At 47.6% G+C, this 13,603-nt stretch overlaps 1 protein-coding gene across 1 annotated transcript in view; it reads right to left on the reverse strand.

Annotated features, from left to right (window-relative positions):
* The window catches only part of AFMID (arylformamidase), a 172,658-nt gene that overhangs the window by 38,206 nt on the left and 120,849 nt on the right, over positions 1 to 13,603 (reverse strand). The gene's annotated exons all lie outside the window — the stretch shown is intronic.

Here is a 13,603-nt window from a genome sequence, read left to right on the forward strand (position 1 = left end):
ATGCGACGCTAGGCAGCCAAATTCTGTTAAAAATTACTCTAACATCCTATTATGAGGAGGGGGGCGCAAGTCCTGGAAGATTTAATTTACTAAAAAGAGTTTATTTTCCTCGACCAATCTCAACCTCGATGTTAAACTATAAAATTCAGTGCCATATTGACTCTCAACTGAACAATAAATGTAGCTATAGGACTCCAGGATCAGGTTTCCCTCTGCAGTTGGTTATTATTAAAAACTTGACCGGTGCCAACAAAAGAGAGATGTGTCTGCCAGTCATCAATCTGGCCCATATTGATTGCGTTATTACTGCTGTCATGAAGTGAACGTAGGGCTCAAAAGCCACTATTCTGTCCCGCACGTGGTGATCACTTTCCATGACCAGATGGCGTAAAACTTCTGGTACCCAAGAGGTACATAAACGACAATTTCGAAGCTCCGATGGAATGTTTGGTTGAGGTCCTAATATCTCCATTATGGGTAGACAATTTATTCTAAATTTGAGGTACCATTGTCAGTACTTTGCAGATGGAAACTTCATCAGGTAGGGTCTGAGTTCTTTTTGAGGCCGATTAAGTCAGCCCAGGTCCGATACTTTTTTAATCTCTGTAAATCTTGGATGTCCCAAATCCTGTCCCATTTTTTCACTTTGGACTTTAGGATCTCCGAAATGCCTGGTTGGTCCATTTTGTCCATGTACACACTGCATCTCCTACCCAAGGTTACAACTGCTTTATTTGAATTAGATAAACAGAGCTTCTTAAAGTAAGGTGATATTGCAGTTAATTCTTCGTCTGTGATTGGATAGAGTAATCCTATACTTTTGTATTGGTACATGGACCAGCAGGATTGTAGACCCAATTCAAGGCGTATAACACTAATGGAAATAGTCCACAAGTAACACTTAATCTTCCTTTTTTGGTAAATGTAATGGTGTTAGATTTGGCTGGATTAAGCGCGAGCCCAGTGTCATTTAGAAAGGATGTGACTTCATTCAGGACTCGCTGCAGACCAGCAGGCGCAAAAACCAATAAGATTAGATCGTCCGCATATCTAATGCAACTCACCCCTAATTGAACTATTTTGGGAGCGTAACCGCTGCAGAGTTCTTTATTTTGCCAGAGGTCCAACATTTATAAGTTGAACAGAAGAGGGGCGACAATACACCCCTGTCTAACCCCTTTAATTTCCCTGTAAATATCGCCTGTAGAGTTCAGCCTTACATTCATAGTGTTATTTTTGGCACTTCGGCAGGGATCGCACAAAACTGAAATCCAAACCCCAGGCTATGTGAGGAGGAGGGAGTGGATTTATTTTTAAAATAAATAAATAAATAAATAAATAAATACAGGTGGGCCCACTAGACCACCAGGCATTTTTATTTATGAAAGGGGGGTGGCCCTCTCCCCCCCACCTTAGTGGATGGGGGGCACCTCATTAAACCCTCCCTGGGGGCAGATTTCTGGCCCTAGGAAGGGGCATCTGTTCCCAGGGAGAGCTACATGAAGGGCCGCCCATCCATTTGGGGTGGGGGAAGAGGGCCACCAGAGAGACCCCCCAAAGCATGGGGCTGCAGGTTTGGGCCCCCCTGGGGGCAGATGATGGGCTACATGAGATGTCCCCCAACCATTTGGGGTGGGGGGAGAGGGCCACCAGAATTGTTGTCACAGGCCCCCTCAGGCATGGGGCAGAACATTTTGCCCCCCCTGCTCGGGGCAGATGGGCACATTAATTTGTCCATCTGCTTCAAGGGAAGGGGCAAAACAAAAACAAAAATTGAAAATAAAACGTGAGTGCAGGGCACCCTAGACCACCAGTGAGTTATGTATTGAAAACCCTCCCACCCAAAATGGAAGGGGGGCTTTCATGTGGCCCTCCTTGGGGCCACATAAGGGCAGAAATCTGCCCCTAGGGAGGGGCAAATGCATTTTTAATGGGGGGGGTGAGAGTCAGTAGACCACTAGGGATGGCTTGAAAGGGGGGCCGTGATCGGAGAGTAGTAGTTTTGATTTTTCTTTGCTATTGTGACCATAGGTAACACATGTTTTTTGTTTCGTTTACAGCTCTTTCTACGCGAGCAGCTGCAACATCATGCAAGTACTGTTTATTTATTATTCTACGGTTAGGACCCATTGTCAGTGGGGTGGACGGGACTGGGGCTGGATTGTTGGTGGTGTGGGTGGGAGTGGTTTGTCTGTGGAGGTATTTTGGTGGGATGGGATACAATTGCAGGATCAGGCCTCAAATTGCCCCCCATGCCAGCATAACATTGGTGTTTCTCTGGAAGCGGCCGTCTCCCATGTGGGTTGACCATCCGCAAGCCCAGGCTGCACCTCTGGCTGTGCTGCGTTACAGAGGTCACCTCCGGGGAGGAATGGGGATCCTGCCAGGGCTCCCAGGAACTGCCACTGGGTTTTGGGACGGTCGACCCACATGGGAGACAAAGCGCCCAAGCCCGGAGGCATCACCTCCGACCATCCTGGAGTTCTGGCTGGCCTGCATTACTGCTTTTCACTCTAGGAAAGGACCGGGAACGTGCCGGGGCTCTCTGGAACTGTCGATGGACTTGGGGACAGTCAACCCACATGGGAGATAGCCGCCCAAGTCGAGGGACATAACCCTCCGACTATCCTGGAGATCTGGCGGGCCTGCAGTACAGCTTCTCCCTCTGGGAAAAGATGGGGACCCTGCTGGGGCTCACTGGAACTACCGCTATGATTGGGCACTGTACACCTACATAAGAGACGACCGCCCAAGGCCAGGGACATTACCCCAAACAAATCCTAGAACTCTGGCTCGGCTGCGTTACAGAATTTCCCTCAGGGAAAGGTCGGGGACCCTGCCAGGGCTCCCTGGAACCGCTGCTGGGCTTGGGGACGGTCAAACCACATGGGTTGCAGCCCAGCCAGTGCTCCAGGATGGTCCGGGGTAATGTCCTTGGGCGGCTGTCTCCCATGTGGTTTGACTGTCCCCAAGCCCAGCAGTGGGTCCAGGGAGCCCCGGCAGGGTCCCCAACCTTTCCCGGAGGGAGAGGCTGTAACGCAGGCCAGCCAGAGCTCCAGGAAAGTTGGGGGTAATGTCCCTGGCCTTGGGGACCCGTCTCCCATGTGGGTCTTTGCCAGGGCTTGTGGGTAATAAATTCTGGGGCAATTTGCGCAAGTCAGACATCTGTGGATTCCCACAGGTGTCTTCTTTTTGGAAATGCATGGGGTTAGCTGTTTTCCTTGGTGGATGCGACACCCCAGGCCCAAATCTGTAGGTTGGCTGCCCAAACCCTTTGGTGGGTAGCAGTGGTTTAGCCTTTTCCATTTGCACCCAGGTAGGTGCACCCACACATGTGAGGTACTGTTTTCATCGGGACACCTGTGGGAATACGGGAAGGTGGGACAAGTGGTTTTGCCGGCATATTTCGGTGGGTGGACAGAGTGAAATGTCAGAAAATTGTGATTTTTTTCGCCATATTTCGGACTTTCCCGGGGGTTGTGGGTAATAAATTCTGGGCCAATTAGCGCAGGTCAGACCTCTGTGGATTCCCACAGGTGTCCTCTTTTTCAGAAGTGCATGGGGTTCCCCGTTTTTCTTGGTGGCTTCGACACCCTAAGCACAAATCTGTAGGTTGTCCACATGAGCAAAATTCCTCAAAATCTGCTCAGCCGAAAGACTTGGGGTTACCAGTGTGTTAGCATTTTCCCTTTGAGTCCAGGTAGGTGCACCCACACAATTGAGGTACCGTTTTCATCGGGACACCTGTGGGAACATGGTAAGGTACGACATTTGTTGTGTTTGCATGGTTTGTATAACGTTTCGACCCATTAGCTGCTGCGCTTTGTCACACATCCCTTTCATTTCCCAAATGTGGCCTACATTTAGTCGCTGTTTTAGGCACTATACACTTTTGTAAGCTGCACAAGTCACCTACCCTTCAAAAGGTCTGCCTGTGCTCTTTCAAATAATGTATGCTTGTCCTTCCTCAACACATTTGATTCCCTTATTTATACATGCCAATTACGTCTGTTTAGGCCGCAAGCATAAAACTCCTGTGTACCACGGTTCAGTTTTTGGCTTGTGGTGCTGCTTGTTTTGTGAAACATTATGAAAACTGTGTGATTTCCTAACTGGAAGAGTCGGGGGAATGTAGCGGAGCATTGTTTTTCTCAAAATTCACAGAAGCCATTGCCTTACCGGGCCAACCATGTCCACCACATACCTTTTTTTCTGTCATTTTCCCTGTTATTTTCCCCAAACTATGGAATTTTCCCTACATAGTTGTAGCCTGACAAGCGCAAATCACCCCTTCCTAAAATTGGAATTTTGTCTACTTTTCAGAAATGTATGCCTATCTGTCTTCCCATTCAGCTTTCCTACCCTTCTCTTCCATTCCATGTATGTCCTATTGGAAAAAAAGGCCAAAATCGCCTACCTCTCACAAAATGGCTGGTAACCATATCAAAATATGTTTTTTTGATTTCCACTCAACCTGTTCTTGAAAGCCTGAACAAATTGGGAATTCAACACAGCAAACCATTTGTTCCTAGCACTTACAAGGGAAAAACCACAGGCTTCTTTGTACATCATTTTATTGGCATTTTCAGAAAAAACCCAAACTGTCCTCCCTTTTTGGTTATTTTCTCTCACCCCCTACAGCAAACTAGGTTTCCTTGGTGGCGTTACGACCGCCTACCTGTGGGAAAAAAGGGGCCAAATTTGGGCGAGATATCTCATGTAACAAAAACGTTACAAGGTATTGAATGGCGACATACCGAAATCACCAAAAAAGGCCTTGGTACTGGTGGCGGGGGAGCCATGGCAGTTAAGTGGTTAAGACAAAATTAGCTAATATTTTGGAAGGTTTATTGAGTAAAGAAACTGGTCTATAAGAAGTTGGTGCGTCCCATGGTCCTTTCTTGTAGATCAGAATAACTATTGCTTGTCGCCAGGTCAGAGGAACTTCACCACTGTCAACTACCTGAGTGAAAAGGCGACATAGAATGTCTGACCACAAAGGAATATTATCTTTTAAGAGAGCAGTCACGAGACCACCCGGACCACAGGCTCTAGAGTTCTTCAATTTTGCGATTGAATTCTAAATGTCCGCCCTATCAAACGTCCTAGTCCAATGAGGAGAGCACCACTTATCTTTCCTATTCTCTTCGTCTTGCTCACTGAGTGAGGAGGCATTGCATGCACAGTCTATGGGCTAGCAGGAAGGGTGTTGGCATGGGTGAATGGGATAGAAAACCAGTGCACATGTGCATACCTTAGACGCGCTAGCACTGGTGATAGCAAGTATGGAAAAGGGTCAGTCCACGCTCCGCTGCATCCCAGCAACGATGCCAACTAGCGCAACTAGTGCGAATTGTCACTAGGCCTGCATCTCAATTCTGACAACCAAAAGAAAACGACTACTTAGGCCATCTAATGTCCAAACTACTTTCCAGTAATCTTCACTACTCATATGCCTACCTTTTCTCTACACAGTCCTTTCAAACTGCGGTGAAGCCTTTCTCGTGCATGGAAACGCCATCGCCTGAAACCTGTGTAGCCTTTTAGGGCTAAATCTTCCCACACTGTGAGATGAGGTGTAAAAGGGACTGGTTTACCCATAAACCTCAGAGTTATACCGAAGCCGGCCTTTTGTGGGCTCAATATTCATACCCTTGGCATGGGATATAATATAAGGACCAGTAGGAAGAGGACTTGTCGGAAGTAAAGCGGGCATCGCCCCACATTCCTCGTCGTCACAATCCTTACAAATTGAATAATATAAAAGAAGGACTGGCCAACAATCTTGCTGGGGGTCGGGAGGCTGTCTGAACTACTATATATGGTTCAATGTCACAGACCTATTAATGTTAGGGGGAGCGTTGTAAAGATTGCAAGGAGCAACAACTCCAGTGTGCATTATACACTTAGTGATTTAAGCGTACAACCTATGTATCACTTATCAAAGATTAAAATCCTTCTTTAGTCCAAAATGTTGTGTTTGCAAAGCAGCCGGGAACCCTCACTGGTGTTCTTTCCACGGCTTCTCTCATACAGATGTTTTGCATGGGGTGTGCCAGAATGTCCATCTTCCAATGATAACTATCTATATCTTTCTGATGGGTTATTATAGTTTTTGACAATGTGCTTTGCTTCGTAAAACACGTGTAAGGTTCTCATTATGACTAAAATATATGCCGGACATGAACATTATGAAGTTGTAAAAAGATCCAGGTAATATTAGAACAGTTTCCTTTTATTAATAGCTACTTTTGGTGGGAAAAAAACAGCTCCCTTCCGCCACCCACCCCCGTTTCCCCCAAAGAAGTGTTTTCCCCCTTTTGCCATTGTCAAGCAGAAAAAAAAAAAAGAGGACGCACTGGCATACAATATTCTGGCTGAAGCTATTAGGACATAAAGTGGCTCTTCAGTTACCGGTTTCAGGAAATGGAAAAGAGGGACACTCTGAACCACAGCCCAAGCGGTTGCCTTCCCCAGATTGATGTGTTCGCCATCCGGAAAGTAGACCCCGTGCTCCGAGATCAGCTCATCTTAATCTCTCTGAACAATCAGCCAAATATCCATGACCACGACCAACCAAACGCAACAGCTTTCTGAATTCCCAAGGAATCCTTTCAGCTCATGCAGAGCTGGTCCCCTGGCCTCAAGCATCTGTCACAGCTATTCCTGCCAGGAAGATGGAGAGACACAGAAGACTGGACAGCCATCCCGGAGACCATAAAAGCTTCCCATGCATCAACGCATTCCTCAAATCTCTTAGGATTGCTTCATGGAAAATGTCTATGGTACTGTGAGGTAATGGTGGTATAAAGGAGCTCTTGGATTTAAGTTCGAGATAATTGTTGGTTCTTTGTTCCTCGGGTATCTCAACATCAGCAAAGAATGCCCTCAGTTTCAATTTCTGAACAAATTTGAAGAGTTCTATTTTGGTGTTGAAAAGGCTTGTGCTATGCGTTGGTACAAAGCTAAGTCCCTTTTGGAGAATTTGTTTCTCAAATTCCATTTGGATATATTAATAATTAGACTCTCCTGTTCGGATACCTCGACTCTGGTTTCTGCGAGGGTTCTTTTCCTGTGGCCCCTCCTGGTTCTTTTCTTCCTTTCCCTTGGTCTACGAAAGGCTGCCTGAGTGGTCTCTCTTCTCTGGGTGTTCGATCTTCATGTCTTGTGGTATCCTCTGTAGCGGTAGTATGCTCTTCATTAGCAGGAGTTGGTATTCTTGAAGTGCCTGGGCGAGATTGTGTTTCTGAGTCTGAGCTAGAATGATCAGAGGTATTCCTGGAATGTTGAGGTTGTCCAGGCTGTTTATACTTGTCCATCCAGGTGTATACCTCGTCATCGTGGTAGTCATAGGTGTCTCTTTTAAATTTGCGAATCATTTTGCTTTCTAATTCTGATTTGTATTGTTCTAGTTTCATGTCAATATCAATCAGCATATTTTTCATCTCTTCATCGCTCAAGCAGTCGCTGAGTTCAAATTTGATAGTCTCGATTTCAGTTGTGATGGATTTCAATTCATTAGCCAATTCCTGTATAGTTAGAAGAATCACATCGAGTGAACATTTGTTAAGTATATTTTCCCATTTGTGCACAAATTCCTTATTCTCCTTGCATAGAGTTGGTTGTACAGACACCCGTAATCCTGTAGGAGTGCATTGAGCTCTATAATATTTTGTGAGTGTTACTGCGTGCAGTTTGCGATTGATCTCCTTCCTAATGAGGTACTCCAATTGACTGGACAGCCATCCCTGAGAGCATAACAGCTTCCCATGCATTAAAGCATCTGTCACAGCTATTCCTGCCAAAAAGGTGAAGGCCACAGAAGACTGGACAGCCATCCCTGAGAGCATACACGCTTCCCATGCATTAAAGCATCTGTCACAGCTATTCCTGCCAGGAAGATGGAGACACACAGAAGCCTGGACAGCCATCCCTGAGAGCATAACAGCTTCCCATGCATTAAAGCATCTGTCACAGATATTCCTGCCCGGAAGATGGAGGGAAACAGAAGACTGGACAGCCATACCTAAGAGCATAAACGCTTCCCATGCATTAAAGTATCTGTCACAGCTATTCCTGCCAGGAAGATGGAGGGACACAGAAGACTGGACAGCCATCCATGAGAGCATAAAATCTTCCCATGCATTAAAGCATCTGTCACACCTATTCCTGCCAGGAAGATGGAGACATACTGAAGACTGGACAGCCATCCCTGAGAGCATAAACGCTTCCCATGCATTAAAGCATCTGTCACAGCTATTCCTGCCAGGAAGATGGGGGGTGGGGGGGCACAGAAGACTGGGCAGCCATCCCTGAGAGCATAAAGGCTTCCAATGCATTAAAGCATCTGTCACAGCTATTCCTGCAAAAAGGTGAAGGCCACAAAAGAGTGGACAGCCATTCCTGAGAGCATATACGCTTCCCATGCATTAAAGCATCTGTCACAGCTATTCCTGCCAAGAAGATGGAAAGACACAGAAGACTGGACAGCCCCCCCCCCCCCCGAGAGCATAAAAGCTTCCCATGCTTTAAAGCATCTGTCACAGCTATTCCTGCCAGGAAGATGGAGACACACTGTGACTGGACAGCCATCCCTGTGAGCATAAACGCTTCCCTTGCATTAAAGCATCTGTCACAGCTATTCCTGCCAGGAAGATGGGGGGGGGAGGGGACAGAGAAGACTGGACAGCCATCCCTGAGAGCATAAAAGCTTCCCAAGCATTAAAGCATCTGTCACAGCTATTCCTGCCAGGAAGAAAGGGGGGGGCAGAGAAGACTGGACAGCCATCCCTGAGAGCATAAAAGCTTCCCATGCATTAAAGCATCTGTCACAGCTATTCCTGCCCGGAAGATGGAGGGAAACAGAAGACTGGACAGCCATCCCTGAGAGCATAAAAGCTTCCCATGTGTTAAAGCATCTGTCACAGCTATTCCTGCCAGGAAGATGGGGTGGGGGGCACAGAAGAATGGACAGCCATCCCTGAGAGCATAAAATCTTCCCATGCATTAAAGCATCTGTCACACCTATTCCTGCCAGGAAGATGGAGACATACTGAATACTGGACAGCCATCCCTGAGAGCATAAACGCTTCCCATGCATTAAAGCATCTGTCACAGCTATTCCTGCCAGGAAGATGGGGGGGGGGCACAGAAGACTGGACAGCCATCCCTGAGAGCATAAAAGCTTCCCATGCATTACAGCATCTGTCACAGCTATTCCTGCAAAAAGGTGAAGGCCACAAAAGAGTGGACAGCCATTCCTGAGAGCATATACGCTTCCCATGCATTAAAGCATCTGTCACAGCTATTCCTGCCAGGAAGATGGAAAGACACAGAAGACTGGACAGCCACCCCCGAGAGCATAAAAGCTTCCCATGCTTTAAAGCATCTGTCACAGCTATTCCTGCCAGGAAGATGGGGGGGAGGGGACAGAGAAGACTGGACAGCCATCCCTGAGAGCATAAAAGCTTCCCAAGCATTAGAGCATCTGTCACAGCTATTCCTGCCCGGAAGATGGAGGGAAACAGAAGACTGGACAGCCATCCCTGAGAGCATACACGCTTCCCATGCATTAAAGCATCTGTCACAGCTATTCCTGCCAGGAAGATGGAGACACACAGAAGCCTGGACAGCCATCCCTGAGAGCATAACAGCTTCCCATGCATTAAAGCATCTTTCACAGATATTCCTGCCCTGAAGATGGAGGGAAACAGAAGACTGGACAGCCATCCCTGAGAGCATAGAAGCTTCCCATGTGTTAAAGCATCTGTCAAGCTATTCCTGCCAGGAAGATGGGGTGGGGGGCACAGAAGAATGGACAGCCATACCTAAGAGCATAAAAGCTTCCCATGCATTAAAGCATCTGTCACACCTATTCCTGCCAGGAAGATGGCGAGACACAGGAGATTGGACAGCCATCCCCGAGAGCATAGCGCTTCCCATGCATTAAAGCAGTCTGTAGGTCGGATAAGTTGAAATCTATTTACTTCAAAAACTCAGATTAGTCGCTTGAAAGAGACAGCACGCCAAAGACCCCCTCCCACATATATGAGAAGAATGGTAAACACAGGAACGAACCTGGCTGCCAAACCAGGCCCAGATCTTCTCTATACCTTAAATAGACCCTGCAGGTGTAGGATGCAGGCAGCATCATAAACCGTCCTGAGAGAACTAGTGCATGGGGAGAAATGCATGCAATGCTCAGCATCATCCCAGAACATCAAGCAACATTAACTGGCAGCCCAATGCCTCACATAGGGATGCCGAGCAGAGGGTGGCATCACTACATATTACTTTCAAAACAATGGAGTATGAATCCCTCTTTTTTGTTTTCGGGGGCCTATCTCGTGAGGGGTTATATATGACGTGTAGATAGGGTGGACATAGGCTACCCCTCCCTTTTCCACCCGTAGGTATGGGTAATGCCCCCCAATTGGTGACAGATCTATAATTGCATCTGTCTGTCTGAAACATATATTAAGTTTAAACTTAATATATTTTGTGATATAACAATTGAGTGAGTGTACTGCAGAAAGACAGATGCAATTATAGATCTGTCACCAATTGGGGCATTACACATACCTATGGGTGGAAAAGGGAGGGGTAGCCTATGTCCACCCTATCTACACATCACTATACACGGAAATCATCTGCCCCATGTCCCAACAAAGATGTCAAACTCCATGACACAGGAGGATACGGGATGTTGCAGGGGCAGAACCCACTTCAGAACCGCTGGCATCTAACTAGAGAGGCACCATATGGCCATGGTGAACATTTAAAGAGGAAGCACTTGCTCTGAAGGCAAACATTCCTAAACACTGCTTTACGAGAGATATTCAAAGTCCTTTTTCAGAAATCAGGATAAGACAAAAAACCTGTGATAACCAAAATATGGAGCAGAAATGATGCCTGTCACCAACCTCTTCTTGATGACTGTTGTGTCCATGGACTTCACAGGATGGCAGAGGTGCAGTCTCGCCTTTTGCCTTACTAAGATCCAGGAGTTCCCATTGCTTTACTGAGATCCAAGAGGCCTAGTAATCCCAGGTTTACATCCTTTGTAAAGCCAGACACTACCAAGGCTGAAGGAGAGAGTCCAGGAGATCCTCTAGCCTAGATGATCCTGCTTCAAGCAGTACACCAAGCCCTGGCCCAAGCAGCACCAGGCCTGAATGAGCACCCTGTACTGCGCAGGAGCCACTGCAACTATCATCTATCACCTTTCTACGTTGCTGCTCCTGTAGTGAACAAAAAAAACCCTCTTTTGCTTCAATTCTCACCTAAACGTAGCCGGAAGCCCAGCTAGAGGTGTACAGAGAATGCTTGCTCAAAGAAGTACACCACACCCTAAGAGGACCAGAACTTAGATTATGTGGAGCAGGCTGCTTACCAAAATAAGAACTTGAGAATGGGAATCGCAGCCTCATACTGAAAATCTGCAATATCGTCTTACGATTCAATACAGTGGTGAGATGGAGATCTGTATTCAACAAACACCTTTCCCTCCCACCATAGCCAAGGAGAGATCTGGAACCCAGAATTTAAAAACGGACCAGAGAACTTTCTCAGGCATTGCAGAAGTGAGGTAAGGTGCCCTCACTTCTTGAAGGAAACTGTGACTGCCCTCTGACATGAAAGCCTGGGGAAACACATAGCATAGACAGGAGCATCAGTACATTCCTGAGGGTGTTTCATGATCCAGTCCAATTCTAGACCGACTTTGCCCCTGTGGTGTGAATGAGTGCTGAGGAGGTGAACGTCAACACAATGGAAGCCTAAAAGGTAGGTGCTCCAACGAACCTGCCCCGGAAATGCAAAGGTATATTTTCCTGAACATGAATAATTAATCTATATAGAATTTGGGTTGGAGGATGCTCCCCTACCAGAGGAGCACAACATTCCACAGTGGCTGTGCAGGGTGTGGTAAAAGGTGGGAAACCCTCTAATGGTCCCATTATTTACTCAAATAATCACCACCAATATGTACAAATGGATTCCTACTGATCACCAACTCTACCCATCACCTGTGAAGTCCATAACGATTTATTCTCTCCTCCGCAATATTCAATCTTTACATGGAACCACACAACATCCACAAATATGCAGATTACACACAGCTCTACCTCAAGATATCCTCCATTGAAGACATCCACTGTGTCATGCCCGCGCCGCTGGCGCACGCATTGGCAACCATCATGGACTACTTGGTACTCATTTATCCTCCTAATACTCCTTGAACAACTCCTTTTCACGCCTGGGTCTTTTATTTCCATTTGCTCAACTTTGGTTCTTTCTTATTTTATTCAATTAACTACATTTACCATAATGCACCTGGCTGCAGTCCTCAATTCCTGGCTATTCTCATTCATCGTTATTGGGACCACAATCCCCAGAAGCCCTAGGGGCCAGTGCTGCTTCCACCTGCTCAGGACCAGAGAGGGAGGAGGCAGATTGTCTTCAGGTGTGCTGCTACAGGTGCTGTCAATTAGCCTGCCTCAGAACAGAGCAGGCTGTATATAAGCAGCTGCCTGCAGGAGCACAGTGTCTTGCATCTTGAGTTCTCCCCGCTCCCGTTTGCCTTGACCCTTTACTTTGTATGCTGTTCCTGTTGCTGCATTAACTTGTTTTGTTCCAGTGCCCTTTCCGGGCTCCCTGCCTTGCAACCGATCACGCTCCGCTGCCTTCTACCTACAGCCCTTGTCCTCTGGGCTTCCTGCCTTGCAGCCTATTACAGTCCTCTGCAGCCCTCTGCAGTCAGCAGCCCTGCTCCTCTGGGTTCACTCCTTGCTGCCCTGCTCCTCTGGGCTCCTTGCTCTGCAGCCTGCCTCACTCCGGCTGCCTACATTCCTTGTCCTCTGGGCTCCCTGCCCTGCAGCCTACCTCACTCCGGTTGCGTACAGTCCTAGTCCTCTGCAGCCCGCCTTGCAGCCTGCCTCACTCCGGCTGCCTACAATCCTTGTCCTCTGGGCTCCCTGCCCTGCAGCCTGCCTCACTCCGGCTGCCTACCGTCCTTCTCCTCTGGGATCCCTGCTCTGCAGCCTGCCTCACTCCAGCTGCCTACATTTCTTGTCCTCTGGGCTCCTGCCCTGCAGCCTACCTCACTCCGGCTGCCTACCGTCCTTGTCCTCTGGGCTCCCTGCCCTGCAGCCTGCCTCACTCCGGCTGCCTACAGCCCTTGTCCTCTGGGCTCCCTACCGTGCAGCTTGCAACCTTCTGCTGTCTCCACGCACTTCATAATCTTACAAAACTTAATACACCCATTGTGTCATGAAAAATCACATGAGTGGACATTCTTCATTTTGTATGTGTGCTTTATTGCCGGACAGTGCACAGTGTTCTTTTCCCCACACACCCAGTGCCCTGAGTCCCACATCCATTGCACCCTCTTCATCCATGTGTATTAGAAATATTGGTCTATCAGATGCTGGCGCACAGCACGTCCCTCCTGTTCATCGCCACCTGCATGACGTGCAGCCCCATCTTCTCCCTCCTCATCCTCATCCTCACCAGGTGGTTGCAGTTCAATGTCAGGGGGCAGAGGCACATTCCGTCTGATGTACATATTGTGCAGCATGACACATGCCATGGTGATCTTGGCCAC

The sequence above is a fragment of the Ambystoma mexicanum genome, chromosome 3q (assembly GCF_040938575.1).
Source record: "Ambystoma mexicanum isolate Mex_15411 chromosome 3q, UKY_AmexF1_1, whole genome shotgun sequence".
NCBI lineage: Eukaryota > Metazoa > Chordata > Amphibia > Caudata > Ambystomatidae > Ambystoma > Ambystoma mexicanum.